The 17,736-nt window shown below is 37.5% G+C and overlaps 1 protein-coding gene and 1 pseudogene across 1 annotated transcript in view; one reads left to right on the top strand and one right to left on the bottom strand.

Moving 5' to 3' along the window:
• CAMKMT (calmodulin-lysine N-methyltransferase) overlaps nt 1-17,736 on the bottom strand; it is a 444,428-nt gene that overhangs the window by 332,431 nt on the left and 94,261 nt on the right. The window lies entirely within an intron of this gene.
• Nucleotides 12,696-13,231, top strand: LOC139436793 (1-acylglycerol-3-phosphate O-acyltransferase ABHD5 pseudogene; annotated as a pseudogene).

Raw genomic sequence — 17,736 nt, 5'->3', positions numbered from 1 at the left:
CAGAAACTAAAACTACTAATTCTACATTGTACCTACTATAATACATTTAAGTTATGAAAAACAACTATTCTACTTCAAATCTCTACATCAACAAAAGAATACCACCTATGGTACTTTGCCTAGGAACTAAATGTATTTCTTTTGCTAGATTATATATATTTTTATTAACACACATAAGATTCTGGTAGATTTAGGGAGCTGATGTCCTTTCTGATTTTCACTTATTTTATTTGTGTGGGAAATAAGTTTTAAAATTTGAGTCACAAACAACAAGAATACTAGCTTAGTCTCTAACTTTTCTTTTTCAGAAGAACACTTGCAAAGAACGATAAGTATTGCTTCCTGAAATCCTTTGATTGGGCACTTCCTGCAACACTTCAACAGGTCAGAGAGCACAGAGAATTGAAAAACAATAAGTAAAGCACATTTTTAATGCTCAAATAACCTTTTATACATTAAAGATTTAAGTGGGAGAAAAATCCTCAAATCTCAAAGTCCACTATTATTTAAATAAAAACTTCTTTAAAGTATTACTAGAGCTATAACATTGTACTTTTGTATTATTGAAATAGTTTTCATATCTTAAATTGTTCTAGGCATCACACAGAAATAATGAATTCCATTTGTTGCTCCTCTTTTTTCAAATAGTAAGAAAGAATATACTATGTAATAGTGAAAAAGCTTTCCAAGATTTATTCCCAAAAATTTAAAATGGCTTTAATATAAAATATCATTTTTGAAACTACATATGAAAATGCATAAGTAAAGTGCACCTAAAAATGTTAATGTACACAAGATATTCTTAATCACCTTAAACTATGTGTAAACAAGTTGAAATGTTTAGTTTCCCCTTTTAACATTTTTATTTGTTGACAAACCAACAATGTTTAGTATAAGTAATGCTAAGATCTTCAAAACTCAATGACTGAAAATAATTGCTTCTCTCTTTTCTTTCCTGAGTACTCTGAAGCTCAACCTAAAGATTTAGAGCTGACTGGACAAATATAAAGGATGTCAAAAACAGTGACCGCTGACATGCCATTCAAGGCACATGGAAGAGAATTCAGGCTTGAATGCCTCTAAACTGCTCATTGGTAAGATCAGCTATCAGTGAGACACAGTGTAAGTCAGCATTATTCACTGAGCCTGCTATGACCTTAAAATCATTGCTCCTGGGGCATGTTCATCTACCAATTAGTTTATATGCTTACTGGAAATCCACTGCTCAATAAATGCATTGGTCCCTCATTCCACAGTGTTGATGAAGTGTGTGTGATGGCTTTCTCTTCACAACTTGACCCCTAAAGCTGACCCATCTCAAGCTGAAGCATTCAAGTCACTTGAGCTCCTCCTTAGTTATAATGGATTTTGATACTTTACTTAAATACAACCATAGTTTAAATTATTTGGCAAAAACAACCGTGATAGTGACTATGAAACGACATTTGTAAAACAAAGTGAAAATCAGAACTTTATTTTCCAGTCCCCAAATGGAGAAAAATTACTAATAGAAAACCCCCTCCTAAGATTTATTAAATTAATAAAAATATCAAAATCCCTTTACTCACAGGGTTATTTTGTCAAATATTTATTACTACTTGTTGAAAGGAGAAATTCTTTACTGTTTTTTGACTATTGCAATTAGTACAAATCTGCCAATACCATCATTTCCTTTTTTAATTTTTATTTATTTATTTCTCTTCCCTGACCCTGTTCCCCCCACTGTCTGCTCTCTGTGTCCATTTGCTGTGTGTTCTTCTGTGTCTGCTTGTATTCTCATTAGGTGACTCTGGGAACCGATCTTGGGATCTTCCGGTGTGGGAGAGAGGCGATTACTTTCTTGCACCACCTCAACTTCCTGTTCTGCTATGTCTTCTTATTTTCCCTCTTCTGTGTCTCTTTTTGCGTCATCTTGTTACACCAGCTCTCAGCATTGGTCAGCACTCTGCGCGGAACAGCTTTCCCCAGCTGGGTGGCATTCCCACCCAGGGGAGCACTCCTGAGTAGGGCGGTATTCCAGCATGGACCAACACTCCACATGATCCAGCTTGCCCTCACCAGGAGGCCCTGGACATCGAATCCTAGACCTCCTATATGGTAGTCGGCAGCCCAGTTGGTTGAGCCACATCCGTTTCCCCCCATCATTTCTAAAATATTGAAGAAAGAATTATATCCTTTTGGTCACGGTAAAGTCTAATGAATAAAAGGAAACATACCCAAAAAATACTTTTAAGCCCTGCCCTGACAAGATGGTAGAATGAGAAACCTTAGGGGTCCATTCTCCCACAGAAGCTCTTAACAACCAGCAAAAACTGGCAGAAACATCTTTTTATTTTCTTTCCCCATTCCCCACCCCCCACATTGTCTGCTCTCTGTGTCCATTCGCTGTGTGTCCTGAGTCCACCTGCATTTTTGTCAGCAGCACCAGGAATCCATGTCTCTTTTTGTTGCATCATCTTGCTGTGTAAGCTCTCCATGTGTGTGGCGCCACGCCTGGGCAGGCTGCAATTTTCTTGCATGGGGAAGCTCTCCTTGTAGGGTGCACTTCTTGCACGTGGGGCTCCCCTATGGGGGGGACACCCCTGCATGACATGGCACTCCTTGCGTGCATCAGCACTGTGTGTGGGCCAGCTCACCACATGGGTCAGGGGGCCCTGGGTTTGAACCCTGGACCTCCCATATGGTAGGTATCCACCTCTATCAGTTGAGCCAAATCCACTTCCCTGGTAGAAACATCTTTATCAAAGCTCCAGAAAACAGTTAAAGGCTCGCAGAAATAGGGTGAGCACCAAATCAGGAAAAACACCTACTTAAAGAGGATCAAGTCAACAACAAAAGAGACAAATAACTGAATTTAAAAATGGACAAAGATTTGAAAAACACATTTTTCCAAAGAAGATATACAAATGGACAATAAGATCAAGAAAATATGTTCAACATTATTAGCTATTAGGAAATGCAAATAAAGACATAATGAGATGCCAATTTACACACACTACAATGGCATCAATTAAAAAATAGTGGAAATTGACAAGTATTGGAGAAGATGTGGAGAAATAGGAATACTCATTCATTGTTGGAGGGAATGTAAATAGAGCAGCTGCTGTGAAGAAGTTTGGCTGTTCCTCAGAAAGCTATTTACCATATGATCCAGCAATCCCAGTTCTAGGTATATACCCAAAAAATGGAAAGCAGGGCTTCAAAAGATGCTTGCACATCGATGCTTATAGCAGTATTATATACAACTGCCAAAGGATGGAAGTAACCCAAGTGTCCATCAACAGAAAAATGAATAAAGAAAATATGGTGCTATACAAAGAAATATTATTGAGCTGAAAAAGGAATGAAGTTCTGATACATGTGACAAAATAGTTCAACCTTGAAGACATCATTGGAGTGAAATAAGCTATACACAAAAGGAGAAATATTGTAAGATCACAATTATATAAAATTATTAGAAAAATGCAAATTCATAGTTAGGAACTAGAATATAGTTTGCCAGGGGCAAGGGTGGGGATAGAGAAGGGGAAGTAAATGCTTAATTGGTACAGAGTTTCTATTTAGAGTCATGGAAAAGTTTTGGCGATGGATGGTGGTAATGGTAGCACAACATTGTGACTGTAATTGTATTGTATTGAAATTGTATATTTGAAAATAGTTGAAAGGGAAAACTTTAGGTTGTATATATGTTACCAGAATAAAAATTTTTTAAAAACCATAGGGACTTCCAGGAAAATGGCAGACTACAAAGTCAAGGGACTTGCTTCTCTCCCCAGAAAAATAGCTAGAGGACAGGCTAAAAGAGTCTGGAAAAAGATCTTATAGGGTTTAGAACAAAAGCAAAGGCTGGACACCAACCAGAAGAGAGAGGGACAAAGGAGGAGAAAGGCAACAACAAAACTGTGAGTTGAAACCAGTGGCTGCTACTGTCGGCACTCTCCCCCACACTAAAGGGACTTTGGAATTCCCCAGCCTCCGAGCTGACTATAGACAAAGGCAGCTTCAGGGATCCACTGCTCCCAGGAAAGGAGAGAAGGACATAGTCTAAGACTGACTCAGCTTCTAACCCACAAATTTGGTCTGCTATGTCCCACCAGCAGACCCCGCCGTTGTTTGCCCTAGAAGCCAGAACAGGATTGAGATCCAATCCTTCAATCTTCCTCTCTTCTGACAGAGACTGATTGTTGAGGACACACCTCCCCAGCAAAGGGAAAGAGAGGGACACAGCCCAAGGCTGACTTAGCTTTTTTTCTGAGAGCAGCAAGGAAGAAGCAAACCATCACATACAAGGGACACTCAGTAAGACTTGATATGGATTTCTCATCAGAAACCATGGAGGTGAGAAGATAGTCGAATGATACAATTAGGATATTGAAGTAGAAAAACTGCCAGCCAAGAATTCTTTATCCAGCAAAACTGTCCTTCATATGAAGGTGAGCATAAAATATTCACAAACAAACACAAACTAAGAGAGTTTGTAAAAAGGATCCACATTTGCAGGAAATATTAAAGGAAGCCTTAGAGCTTGAAAGAAAAAGACAGGAGAGAGAGGCTTAGGGGAGAGTATGGAAGAAAGAATAGCAGAAAGGATAACCAAAAGAATAAAAAGGCAGACAAAAATATGATATGACATATGAAAACCAAAAAATAAAAGGGTTTAAGTAAATAATGTGTTTACAGTCATTTCATTGAATGTGAATGGATTAAACTCCCCAATCAAAAGATACAGGCTGACAGAATGGATAAAAAAAACATGAGCCATCCATATGCTGCTTATAAGAGACTCACCTTAGACCCAGGGATAAAAACCAGCTGAAAGTAAAAGGTTGAAAAAAGATACTCCATGCAAATTGTAACTAAAAGAGCAGGTATAGCTATACTAATATCTGATAAAACAGAATTTAAATGCAAAAAAGTTATTAGAGATACAGGAGGCCATTATATATTAATAAAAGGGATAATCCACCAGGAGGAAAGAGTAGTCATAAATATCTATGCACCTAACCAGGGTTGAAATAGACATCTCTACAATAAACATTAGAGATTTCAACATATCAGTCATATCATTAAATAGAACAATTAACAGAAGATCAACAAGGAAAAGAGAACAATATGATAAACGAGTTAGACATAATAGACATATACAGAACGTTGCACATAAACTCCACGAGTTACACATTCTTCTCAAGTGCCCATGGATCTTTCTTCAGGACAGACCACATGCTAGGGCACAATGCAGCTCTCAATAAATATAAAAAGACTAAAATTATACAAAGCACCTTCTCAGACCAGAATGGAATGAAACAAAATCAATAATAGACAGGAAAGGGGTAAATTCACAAATGTGTAGAGGCTAAACAACACATTCTTAAATAATCAGTGGGTCAAAGAAGAAATTACAAGTGAAGTCAGTAAAAATATTGAGAGAAATGAAAGCAAGAACACAGCTTATCAAACCTTATGGGATAGAGCAAAGGCAGTCTTGAGCAGGAAATTTATAGCCCTAAATGCCTATTTTAAAAAAAGAAGAAAGAGCTATACACAAGGATTTAACTGAATAACGAGAGAAACTAGAGAAAAAGAACAGCAAACCAATCCTAAAGCAAGCAGAGGGAAAAAAATAATAAAGATCAGAACAGAAATAAATGAAATTGAGAAAAAAAGAACAATAAAGAAAATCAACAAAACCAAAGCTGGTTCTTTGAGAAGATCAATAAAATTGACAAACTCATAGCTAGACTAACAAAGAAAAAAAGAGAGATGTAATTTAATACAATCAGAAATGAAAGGGGGAGGGAATTATGACTGACCCCACAGAAATTAAAAAGGATTATAGGAAGATATTATGAGAAACTGTATACCGTCAAAAGAGACAGCCTAGATGAAATGGAAAAAGTCCTAGAAATGCACAAATCACCTATACAGACAGTACAAGAAATACAAGAACTTAATCACATTTAAAGAGACTGAATTAGGAATCAAAAATCTCCCAACAAAGAAAAGTCCAGGACCAGATGGCTTCACAGGTGAATTCTACTAAGCATCTCAAAAAGAATTAACAGCAATCCTGGTTTTTTCCTCCAAAAAATTGAAGAGGAGGAAAAATTACCCAACACATTTTATAAAGCCAGTATCACCTTAAAATCAAAGCCAGATAAAGACATTACAAGAAAAGAAAATTACAGACCAATCCATTTAATAAACATAGATGGAGAAATTCTCAACAAAATACTTGCAAATCGAATCCAACAGCATATCAAAAGACTTATACATCACGACCAAGTGGGATTTACACCTGGTATGCAAGGCTGGTTCAACATAAGAAAATCAATTAACATAATACACATTAACAACATGAAGGGGAAAAACCACATGATCATGTCAACTGGCACAGAGAGGTATTTGACAAAATCCAGCATCCTTTCTTGATAAAAACACTTTGAAAGAGGAATAGAAGGAAAATTCCTCAATATGATAAAAGGCATATATGAAAAATTCACAGCCAACATCGCACTCAATGGGGAAAGGCTAAAAGCTTTCCCTCTAAGATTGGAAACAAGACAAGGAGGCCCACTGTCACCATTGTTATTCAACATTGTACTAAAACTTCTAGCCAGAGCAATTAGACAAGAAAAAAAAAAAATAGAGGCATCCAAATAGGAAAAGAGGAAATAAAATTCTCACTATTTGCAGATGACATGAGCCTATATTTAGAAAATTCTGAAATGTCTATAACAAAGCTACTTGAGCTAATAGATGAGTTTAGCAAATCAGCAGGATACAAGATCAACATGCAAAAACCAGTAACGTTTTTGTACACTAGTATTGAACAACCTAGTCGGAAATAAGGAAAAAAATTCCATTTACAATAGCAACAAAAAGTTTCAATACCTAGGAATCAATTTAGCCAAAGACATATATGCAGAACTATATGCTGAAAACTACAAAACAATGCTAAAAGAAATCAATGAAGACCCAAACAAATGGAAAGACATTCCGTGTTCATGGACTGAAAAACTAAATATCATGGAGATGTCAGTTTTACCCAAATGATTTATAGGTTCAATGAAATACCAATCAAAATTCCAACAGCCTGCTTTACAGAAATAGAAAAGGCAACTGCCTAATTCATTTAGAAGCAAAAGCACATCCGAATAGCCAAAAGCATTCTAAAACAGAAGAGCAACATGGGAGGAATTTCACTGCCTGGCCTTGAAACATATTACAAAGCTACAGTGGTCAAAACAGCATGGTACTGACTGGCATAAAGAAAGACACATTAGGGAAGTGGATGTGGCTCAAGTGATTGAGCTCCTGCCTACCACATAGGATGTCCCAGGTTCAGTTCTTGCCTTGTAAAGAAGACGAGCAAAACTGCAAGCTGACACAACAAGATGATGCAACAAGAGACAAGAGGAAAACATAATAAGAGAACGAACAAAGCAGGGAGTAGAGGCAGCTCAAGCAATTTGGCACCTCCCTCCCCCATTGGAGGTTTCAGGTTCATTTCCTGATACGTCCTAAAAAGAAGACCAGCACACAACAAATATACATAGTACATGTGAACAACAAGGGGGTGGGGAGAAATAAATAAAATATATTTTTTAAAAAGACAGACACATCGATCAGGGGAATAGAATTGAGAGTCCAGAGGGAACCCTCACCTCTAAGGTCAACTGGTTTTTGACAAACCTACCAAGTCTATGTTAATAGGACAAAGCAGTCTCTTCAACAAATGGTGCTGAGAGAACTGGATATCTATAACCAAAAGAATAAAAGAAGATGCCTTTCTCACTCCCTATACAAGAGTCAACTCAAAATGGATCAAAGACCTAAATATAAAAGCCAGGAACATAAAACTACTAGAAGAAAATGTAGGAAAACATCTTAAAGACCTTGTGGTAGGTGGTGGTTTCTTGGACTTTATACCCAAAGCATACGAAACAAAAGAAAAAAATAGATAAATGGGATCTCCTCAAGATTAACCACTTTTGTACCTCACAGGACTTTGTCAACAGGGTGAAAAGGCAGCTGACTCAATGGGAGAAAATATTTGGAAATCACATGTTCAATAAGGATTTACTATCCATGATACATAAAGAGATGTTACAGGGGAAGCAAATTTGGCTCAACTGATAGAGCGTCTGCCTATCCAGGGTTCAAACCACAGCCTCCTAACCCATGTGGTGAGCTGGCCCACATGCAGTGCTGATGTGCACAAGGAGTGCCGTGCCACACAGGGGTGTCCCCCGTGTAGGGATCCCCAAGAACAAGGAGTACACCCCACAAGGAGGGCCTCACCACATGAGAAAAGAGCAGCCTGCCCAGGAGTGGCACCGCACACATGGAGAGCTGACACAGCAAGATGACGCAACAAAAGGAGACACAGATCCCAGTGCCACTGGCAAGAATGCAAAATGCAAGTGGACACAGAAGAACACACAGCAAATAGACACAGAGAGCAGACAACCGGGGGGGGTGGAAAGAAATAAATAGAAAATAAATCTTAAAAAAAAAGAGATATTACAACTTAACAATAAAAAGACAAATGACCTTATTTAAAAATAGGCAAAAGACTTGAATAGACATTTGTCCAAAGAAGAAATACAAATGGAAAAAAAAACATGAAAAAATGTTCAACATCATTGAAGATTAGAGAAATGCAAATCAAAACTACAATGAGATCATTTCACACCTATCAGAATGGCCACTATTAAAAAGAACTATAAGTGCTGGAGAGGATATGGAGAATTAGGAACACTCATTCTCAGTTGGTAGGAATGCAGAATGGTACAGCCACTGTAGAAGACTGTTGGCATTTCCTAAAGAAGCTGAATATAGATTTGCCACATATCCCTGCAATACAACTACTGGGTATATACCCAGAAGAACTGAGAGCAGCAGTGACACGAATAGACATCCGCATACCTACGTTCATAGTGGTATTATCCACAATTGACAAAAGTTGGAAACAACCCAGGTGTCCATCAACTGATGAATGGATAAACCAAACTGCGGTTTATTCACTTGATGGAATATTATGCAGCTGTAAGAAGAAATGAAGTCCACAAAGCAAATGACAACATGGATGAACCTGGTGGACATTATATTGACACAAGCCAGACACAAAAGGACAAATACTGTATGACTGCATTACTATGAATTAAATATATTGTGTAACATATTGTATGATTCCATTTATAGAAAATGTAAATATAAATCAATTTATAAAGATGAAATTTGATTGGTAGTAATGTAGGGCTAGGGAAGGCATGCTAAGGGGTGTGGAGTTTTTCTTTTTGGAGTAATGAAATAATTCTAAAATTTTTTGTAATGATGAATACACAACATTGTGATTATACTAAAGTCATTGATCATACACTAGCTAGATCATATGGTATATGGATATATCTCCATAAAATTGCTTAATAAATAAATAATTGTGCAAGAATAGCCAGAAATAGCAGCCATATACACAGCTATATACAGCAGGGGAAACGGAGAGAGATTGAGAAGTGAATAATTTTCTTGTTTATTTTTATTATTATTATTATTATTATTATTATTATGGAAATAATGAAAATGCTCTAATAATGATTGAAGTGATGAATGCACAACTATGTGGCTATACCAAATGCCATTGATTGTACACTTTGGATGAAATGTATGCTTTATGAATATGTATCAATAAAATTGATTTGTTGAAAAAAACCCTAGAACTGTAAAACACAGTGAATCCCAATGTAAATTATAAACACTAGTTAATAGTACAATTACAATAATATTGTTTCATCAATTGTAACAAAGGTATTATACTAATGCAAATTGCTAATAAGGAAAACTGTGTGTAGGGAGAGTATATGGGAACTCTACTTTTTGCATGTAAACCTACAAATTCTCTAATTAAAAACCATCCCCATCCCCTGATGGATTCGGTGCAGAGCCAGTCCATGAACCCAATGGAGGATGCTGTTCCCAGTTCTAAAAGAAGTAGAGTAACATATATGTCTAGCACAATCTGACTGTTAGCACCCTGAGGGACTGAAGCAGGCTACTCATTACAGGCTAGCCATCCCAGAACTTGCCTTGGGTATAGAAGTTAACTCACAGAACTTTTCACAGCAAACTGTGGGAAAGCAGTAAGTCGTGGCTACCTGGGGCAAGTGATTACTGGTTGTAGGACATACAGTGCGGTGACCAGGACAGAGAAGAAACTGTTGCCTAAGGAAGAGAGGACATTAGTATCTATGTACATGGGGGAATTCCTAGGGGCACATGTAAATGCCCAAGACACATGCACAGAAAGGATTAGGGAAGTCCCTAACTCTGACCTGGAGCTATCCTCTAAGCTACATATATGAAGGAGAGCACTCACACAGGTCAATTTGCAATATTAAGAAAGGGCTTTCTCAACCCAAGAAAGCCAATGTGGCTCAGTAGTTGAGCATTGGCTTCCCACTTACAAGGTCCTGGGTTCAATCTCTGACCCCAGTAACTAAAAAAAAAGTTTCCTTTTTTTTTCTTGTTTTTTTTTTTTTTTTCAGTTCCTGGCATTCAAGGAAAGGTTGTCATAACACTAACTGGATACAGGTTTAAGGAACAGATGCCTCAGGGCTTAAATTCCAGTGATAACACATTAAAATATCAAAATGTCCAGGTTTTCAACAAAGATTTCAAAGCATACTAATAAACAGGAAGTGATGGTCCAGGCAAAGGAGAAAATTTAAATATTAGAGACCATCAGTGAGAAGGACCAGACTTTGGACATACCAGAAAAAGATATTTTAAAAACGTACCTAGGGAAGCAGATATGGCTCAAGCAATTGGACTCCCACCTACCTAGGTGTCCATGATTCAGTTTCTGGTGACTTCTGAAGAAAACAGTGAGCTGGTGTGATGGGCAGGAGCAGGAAGCTGACACAACAAGATGACACAACTAGACACACAAGAGGAAAAACATAATGAAAGACACAAAAAAAGCAGGGAACAGAGATAGCTTTAGCATTTAGGCGCCTCCCTCCCACATCAGAGATCCCAGGTTTGGTTCCCAGTGCCTCCTAAAGAAACAGAGAAGACAAACAGACACAGCAAGTGCAAACAATGAGGGGGTGGAGAGATAAATCTTTTTAAAAATGGACATAAATATGCTCAAAAAGCTAAAGGAAATCAGGAAAATAGATGAACACAAAAAGTATATCAACAGGGAAATGGAAGTTATGGAAAAAAACTAAACAGCTGAAAACCACAATAACAGAAATTTAAAATTCCTTAGAGGGGTTCAACAGCACATTGGAGCTAGCAGAACAAAGAATCAGAGAACTTGAAGATAAGACTATTAAATCATCTAGTCTGAGGAGCAGAAAGACAAAAGAATGAAGAAGCCTGAGGAACACCATCCAGCACACCAATTATTGCATTATGCAAGTCCCAGAAGAAAACAGAGAGAAAGGGACAAAAAGAATATCCAAAGAAATAATAGCTGAAAATTTCCCAAATTTAACAGAAGACACGAATATACACATCCAAGGTGCTCAAAAACACCAAAAGAAAAACCCACATAGACCCACACCACAGCATATTAAAATCAAACTGTTGAGCCAAAGCCTACTCTCTCTGCCTAGAGGAGCTGGCACCAAATCTCTGTCCTTTCCATCCTTCTCTCCCATTTCTCAGCAAGCTCTGTTCTTTTCCCCCATTTCCCAATACGTTTTTTTATTGGCCTAAAAAAAAAAATCAAACTGTTGGATGCCAAAGACAGAGAATCTGACAGCTACGAGGGAGAAGCAACATGTCACATACAGGACAGCCTCAATAAGAGTAAGAGCTGATTTCTCATCAGAAATCATAAAGGCAAGAAGGCAGTGGAATGACATATTTAAAGTACTGAGAGCAAAAGTGCTCACCAAAAATTCTCTATCTTGCAAAACTGCCTTTCAAAAAGTAAGGGAGAGATTAAGACATTCCCAGATAAACAAAAAGCAGGGAGTTCCTCATGGCCAAGCCAGCCCTACAATAGAAGCTAACGAGTTCTGCAGTTGAAAGGACAATAGATGAAAGACTGAAGTTGCATAAAGAAATAAAGATTTTCTGTAAAGGTAACAATAGGAGTAAATATAAATGAATGGCAGTGCTATTGTATTTTTGGTTTGTAACTCCACTTTACTTCTTAGAGGATGTTAAAGGGCAAATGCAATTTTAAATCAGTGGGTCTGGACTCATAATGTGTAAGCATGTAATCGGTGACAAGAACTACATAGCATGCTGTCTTGCCCCTGGACCCAGGCTCTAGCTGCTTCTCCTGCATTTGTTTTTTTTAAAGATTTATTTATTTATTTAATCCCCTCCCTCCCCCGGTTGTCTGTTTTCTGTGTCTTTTTGCTGCGTCTTGTTTCTTTGTCCGCTTCTGTTGTCGTCAGCGGCATGGGAAGTGTGGGCGGCGCCATTCCTCGGCAGGCTGTTCCCTCCTTCGCGCTGGGCGGCTCTCCTTATGTGTGCCCTCCTTGCACGTGGGGCTCCCCTACGCAGGGGACACCCCTGTGTAGCAGGGCACTCCTTGCGCGCATCAGCACTGCGCATGGGCCAGCTCCACACGGGTCAAGGAGGCCTGGGGCTAGAACCGCGGACCTCCCATGTGGTAGACAGACGCCCTAACCACTGGGCCAAAGTCCGTTTCCCTCTCCTGCATTTGAATCACCATGGTTAATCATCTCATTTTAGTGGGGCCTTGGGGTTTTCCTGAGCGCCTGGACCTCGCTGACCAAGACCAATTCCAGTTTGGATCCGAGCCTTGGGCGCACCACTGACTCCCTTTAACCCTCTGGCTGGCCTCAGGATTGCGCGGCCTTTTGGTTTAAGTCTAATACAACATTTAAGGCCTGACTTTTAGCAAAAGTATTCTTCAGTGTTTGAAGATGATACTGTGACAGAATACATCTGTAATGTATAGACTCTGAGTGGTAAGACAGCTTTCAGAAATATGACTATTCCTTATGGATGGGTAAAAAGACCAATGCTCCAATGAATTGGTAAAATGCACCCTGACATTCCAGTTTCGGTGATCTTCGGTGCTCAATCCTGCATAGATGGCAGTTCTGGTACCAGCATCCAGTCATTACGACCACATTCATATGTGAAGATGATCGCCATTCTTGGAGCAGGGCATTATGTGTACGCAGACCAACATGAAGATTTCAACCAGAAAGTGAAAGAGAGCTGTGACAGCGTGGACTGAGCACACTGCGGCTGTGCGGGGGCCATCCGTTGGCTGCTATGACGAAGAGTAAGGAGTACAAAGCCAGAACCAGGCAGTCTTCTTGACTGTACTGTACACATCTTCTTTATGAAGTTATTTGCAAATTTAAATTAGCTAATGACTTCTAGAAAAACAGTTTTCTTTTCTCCTACACAAAATTGAAATTTACAGAATCTCCAAATTTAGTATCTCTAAATAAAAGGTTATTCATCCCCCAGATATAGTGAAAAAATTGTAATTTTTCAATTGAAAATTTTTTTCATTTCTATCGAACTTTATTATATTGAGTACATTTTATATTGCATTCTATATTGCCAATTTAAAGTAGTGATTTCTGGGTCTATTATGTTATACTTTATTTTCACTGTCTGTATGTATTTACCATGTCTAATAACTGATATAGTTAATGCATATTCATTGTGTTTTATGTAAAAATTTGTCAGTTGTTTAGAATACTTTATCTTTTGAAATGGAGTGACAATAACAGGTTTTTAATTAAAAGAAGGGAGTGGATCACTAGCAATAATTTTTCTTGTTTTCTTTCCTTTGTTCTGTATTTAAGACTAAAAAAGCCATGCTCAATATTTTAAATGTGATCCATCTGCAACAGCCATTACTCCTTGAACTTTCTAAGTGCGATATAATTCTACAGTTCTAAGGAAGCATGGCATAAATACTTATTGATTCAAGTACTGAAAAGCCTTAACTAGAAATCTGTTCGGTTTTTCCCTATTAGCCTTTTCCATGAACCAGGATGTAGCAAACCACATTTCTCACTGAGAGGATATTAAGACTGTTACTTTCCAGTGAGCCAAACCGTGTCACATTTTCTTTATCATCTAACTCACATAGATGGGTGCTAAAACTGGATTTCATTATTACCACTGAAATATAAAAACAGGTGGCACTGTTACATCTCATGGCACTAGAAATGAGCTGGCACTTGTGTTTATTTTTAAAGTTTTATGTTGCTTAAATCATTTATATACTTGACCTTATATTACAAACATTGTACAAGGTGTTCTGCACTTGAGTGAACTATTTGACAATACTTACTACCAAGAACAGCACTTTCTTGCCATTTTAAAGTGAGCAAAACTTTGAAACTGTGAAAATAAACCCCACGTGGTAACCGGCTGCTGAGAAGACCCACCACGGAAGAAAATTAAATAGGGTTGTTGCCAGCAAGGCATCTTTGCCTTATGTTTTACTACATGTTGCTTGTCTAGGAGAAAGGTACTTATGCAAATAAAAACACTGAATTAGAGAAGAAAAAAAAAAAGAACTACATAAAGGTGAGGGGATGGAGGGGTGTATGAATATAGTTTATGTTTACCATTGAAGTTAAATTATCAAAGCAACAAGATCGTTACAGATTTAGGATGTTAAATTTAAGCCTACAGTAACTAAAAACAAAATATCAGAGAATATACAAGCTCATTGAGACAAGGCATTAGAATACAGGTTGCCATGGACTAGGGGGCTGAGGGAATAGGTGTAGGGTTTCTGTTTGGTGACATGAGGGTACTCCAACACTGAATGTGATGAATCCCAATGAATGGTATGGTTATGACAGACAGGAGAGACAGATGGACAGATTGATGAATATATGGATAGACAGAATGATAAGGCAAGGTGGTAAAATGTTAAAATTGGTGGATCTGGGTATCTGGGGTGGCAGGGGTAAGCTGCAGTTCTCTATGTGGAATCTGTATTATTTTTTTTAATTCTTCTGTAAGTTTGAAAGTATTTCAAAATAAAAATTTCAAAAAATAATTTTAAGATATTATATGATGTGATAAAAGTTTGGATAAGATAAATGAGAAAAAAAGTAAAAGAAAAAGATCTCCAACATTTCTAATCATTTAAAACTGAGAGTACAGCAAAAATGGGATATTTCTGGGAAATTCTCATCAATTATGCAAATGAAAATATCCTGGAGATAGTTGTAAACACTCAAGCAAAATATCAGGGCTGCAGTAAATTAGTGCAAAGATTGTTAGTTGAAATAACATGGCTGAGTTTATTCTCAAATAATTTGAGGATAGGGCCTTGGAGAAAACGCTGACCTGATTCTTCCCCTTCAGGTTCCCACAGGGAAAGAAAATCTTCCCCACTCTTTCTCCACAAGGGAAGACCAAGTCATGGTCAATCTTGAACTCAGTTGCAACCTGTTTTAGAAAATGGTCTGTTTGAGGTTTTGTTTCAATTTGATAAGTTGTTATTGATATTTAATTTACATACCATAAAGTTCACTCACTTAAAGCATACAATTCAATAGATTTTAGTATATGCATGGAGTTGTACAACTATCACCACAATCAATTTTAGAACATATTTATTACCCCAAGAAGAAATCCTTTAACAGTCATCTTTCACTGCCCCCATTCTCCCCAGGCCCTTGCTGTAGGCAACCACAAATCTACTTTCTGTCTCCATATTTTCCAATTCTGGACATTTCATATAAATGGTATGATATAACATGTGGTTTTTAATGACTGACTCCTTCACTTAGCATAATGTTTTGAGGTCATTCCAGGTTGCAGTATGTATCAGAACTTCATGCTGAATAAAATTTAACTGAATGAATGTATCACATTTTGTTTATCCTTTTACTGATTAAGCTTTATAACAATACAAAATAACCTAAGAACAAATGTTCATAACATATGCTTATAATCAAAGAAAAATTTCCTTACAGTTGTGAATTATATGTTAGTTACATATGTGATTTTAGTTGGGTGGACTTGACTGATTTACAGAGTCAGTAACACTGATTTAAAAGATATAATACATAATTGTTAAACTCCAATAACATCAAGAATTATTCCCAGACCAATACTTAATTCATTAAATTAAATATATGTATGCCCCATGACCCAGCAATCCTAATCCCAGGCATATATCCCAAAGAAATTCTGACACAGCATCATTTATAACGTCAGAGAATTGAAGGCAATTAGAGGAGTAGATAGGTAAAGTGTGGTGGATTCTTAGTTATGGAATACTATGTATTCACCAGATGCAACAAACTAGATGGTCATGTAGCAATGTGGATAAACCATGAAAGAAAATGTCGACTGAAAAATATCAAGAAACACAATACCATCTCTGGCATAATGCCACTTATATAAATTAAAAATACATATCCAAATAACTATGTATTTTATGAGAACACATTAAAAAAAACACAAAGGAATGAAAAAAGAAAGTAGCTGTGCAGGGGCCAATGATGATAGTATGCCACAAACTGAAGAGTGTGAATTACTCAACCCTTTGTATCTGAGGTCACAGTTTTGGGGTTTTTTTATTACTTTCAAAAATATTTGCTCATCCTACCTAGAAAAGTATTATACTTTTCCACCCTATTGACAACAGGCTTGGCCATGTAAATTGCTCTGGTCAATAAGTGTCAACAGAAGCTTTTAGATTCAGTGCATAGTTCACCATGTCTCTTTTCCATCTGCTAAAACTGTTCCATTGTTGATGAAACTGCTTCATCATCCTGGGTCCCAGACTGAAGATAACATGGGACAGAGCCACAATAAATTCGAGATAAACACATAATATGAAAGAAACTTTGGTGTTGTAAGCTACTGAGGTTGAGGAATGGGTTATTTGTTATTTTAGCATAATCTCTCCTGTTATGATACATTCACATACATCCACAAGGTAATTAAATCTCTTTCAGGCTTATTTATCTAAACCTATTGCATGACACTAACATTATGTATACTTGGAGAGAATTCTTATTGTTAGGGATATTATAAAAGTTATACTACACAAGAACAGAATAAGAGAAATCAATTACTTTAGTGAAACACACGCTTGATGATGAATGAAGACATGGGTTTTAGTCCAAGTCTTCCTATTTATTACCCAAATATTCCACACCAAATATCTTAGCCACTTTGAATCTCAGTTTCCTTTGAAAATTAAGAAAAGGAGTGTACTCTAAGCATTAAGAGTTCTCCAATTCTAAACTTCCATGTTTCCATAATAAAGTAATATATAAATTAGCATATATCCACAAAATAAAAATCCAACTTTAAATAAATATAAATTAGAATTGATTATTTATCCTTGTATTAAATCAAAATTTTGTTCACATAAGCTTGTCAGGAACATGAGGTGCATTAAGTAAAGAACACCTAGGGTAATCAAGTATAGAATGCATTCATAAATGCTAAGTAAAAAAAGAAGAGGGAAGCAGATTTGGCTCAACTGATAGAGCATCCACCTACCACATGGGAGGTCCAGAGTTCAAATCCAGGGCCTCCTGGCCCAAGTGGTGAGCTGGCCCATGTGCCGTGCTGATGCGTGCAAGGAGTGCCCTCCCACGCAGGGGTGTCCCCTGTATTGGGGAGCCTCACGTGAAAGGAGTGCACCCCGTTAGGAGAGCCGCCCCACATGAAAAAAGTCCAGCCTGCCCAGGAGTGGCGCCATACACACAGAGAGCTGACGCAGCAAGATGACGCAAAAAA

This window comes from Dasypus novemcinctus, chromosome 17 (genome assembly GCF_030445035.2).
Source record: "Dasypus novemcinctus isolate mDasNov1 chromosome 17, mDasNov1.1.hap2, whole genome shotgun sequence".
Lineage (NCBI taxonomy): Eukaryota > Metazoa > Chordata > Mammalia > Cingulata > Dasypodidae > Dasypus > Dasypus novemcinctus.
This window is presented reverse-complemented; position numbering and strand designations above follow the sequence as displayed.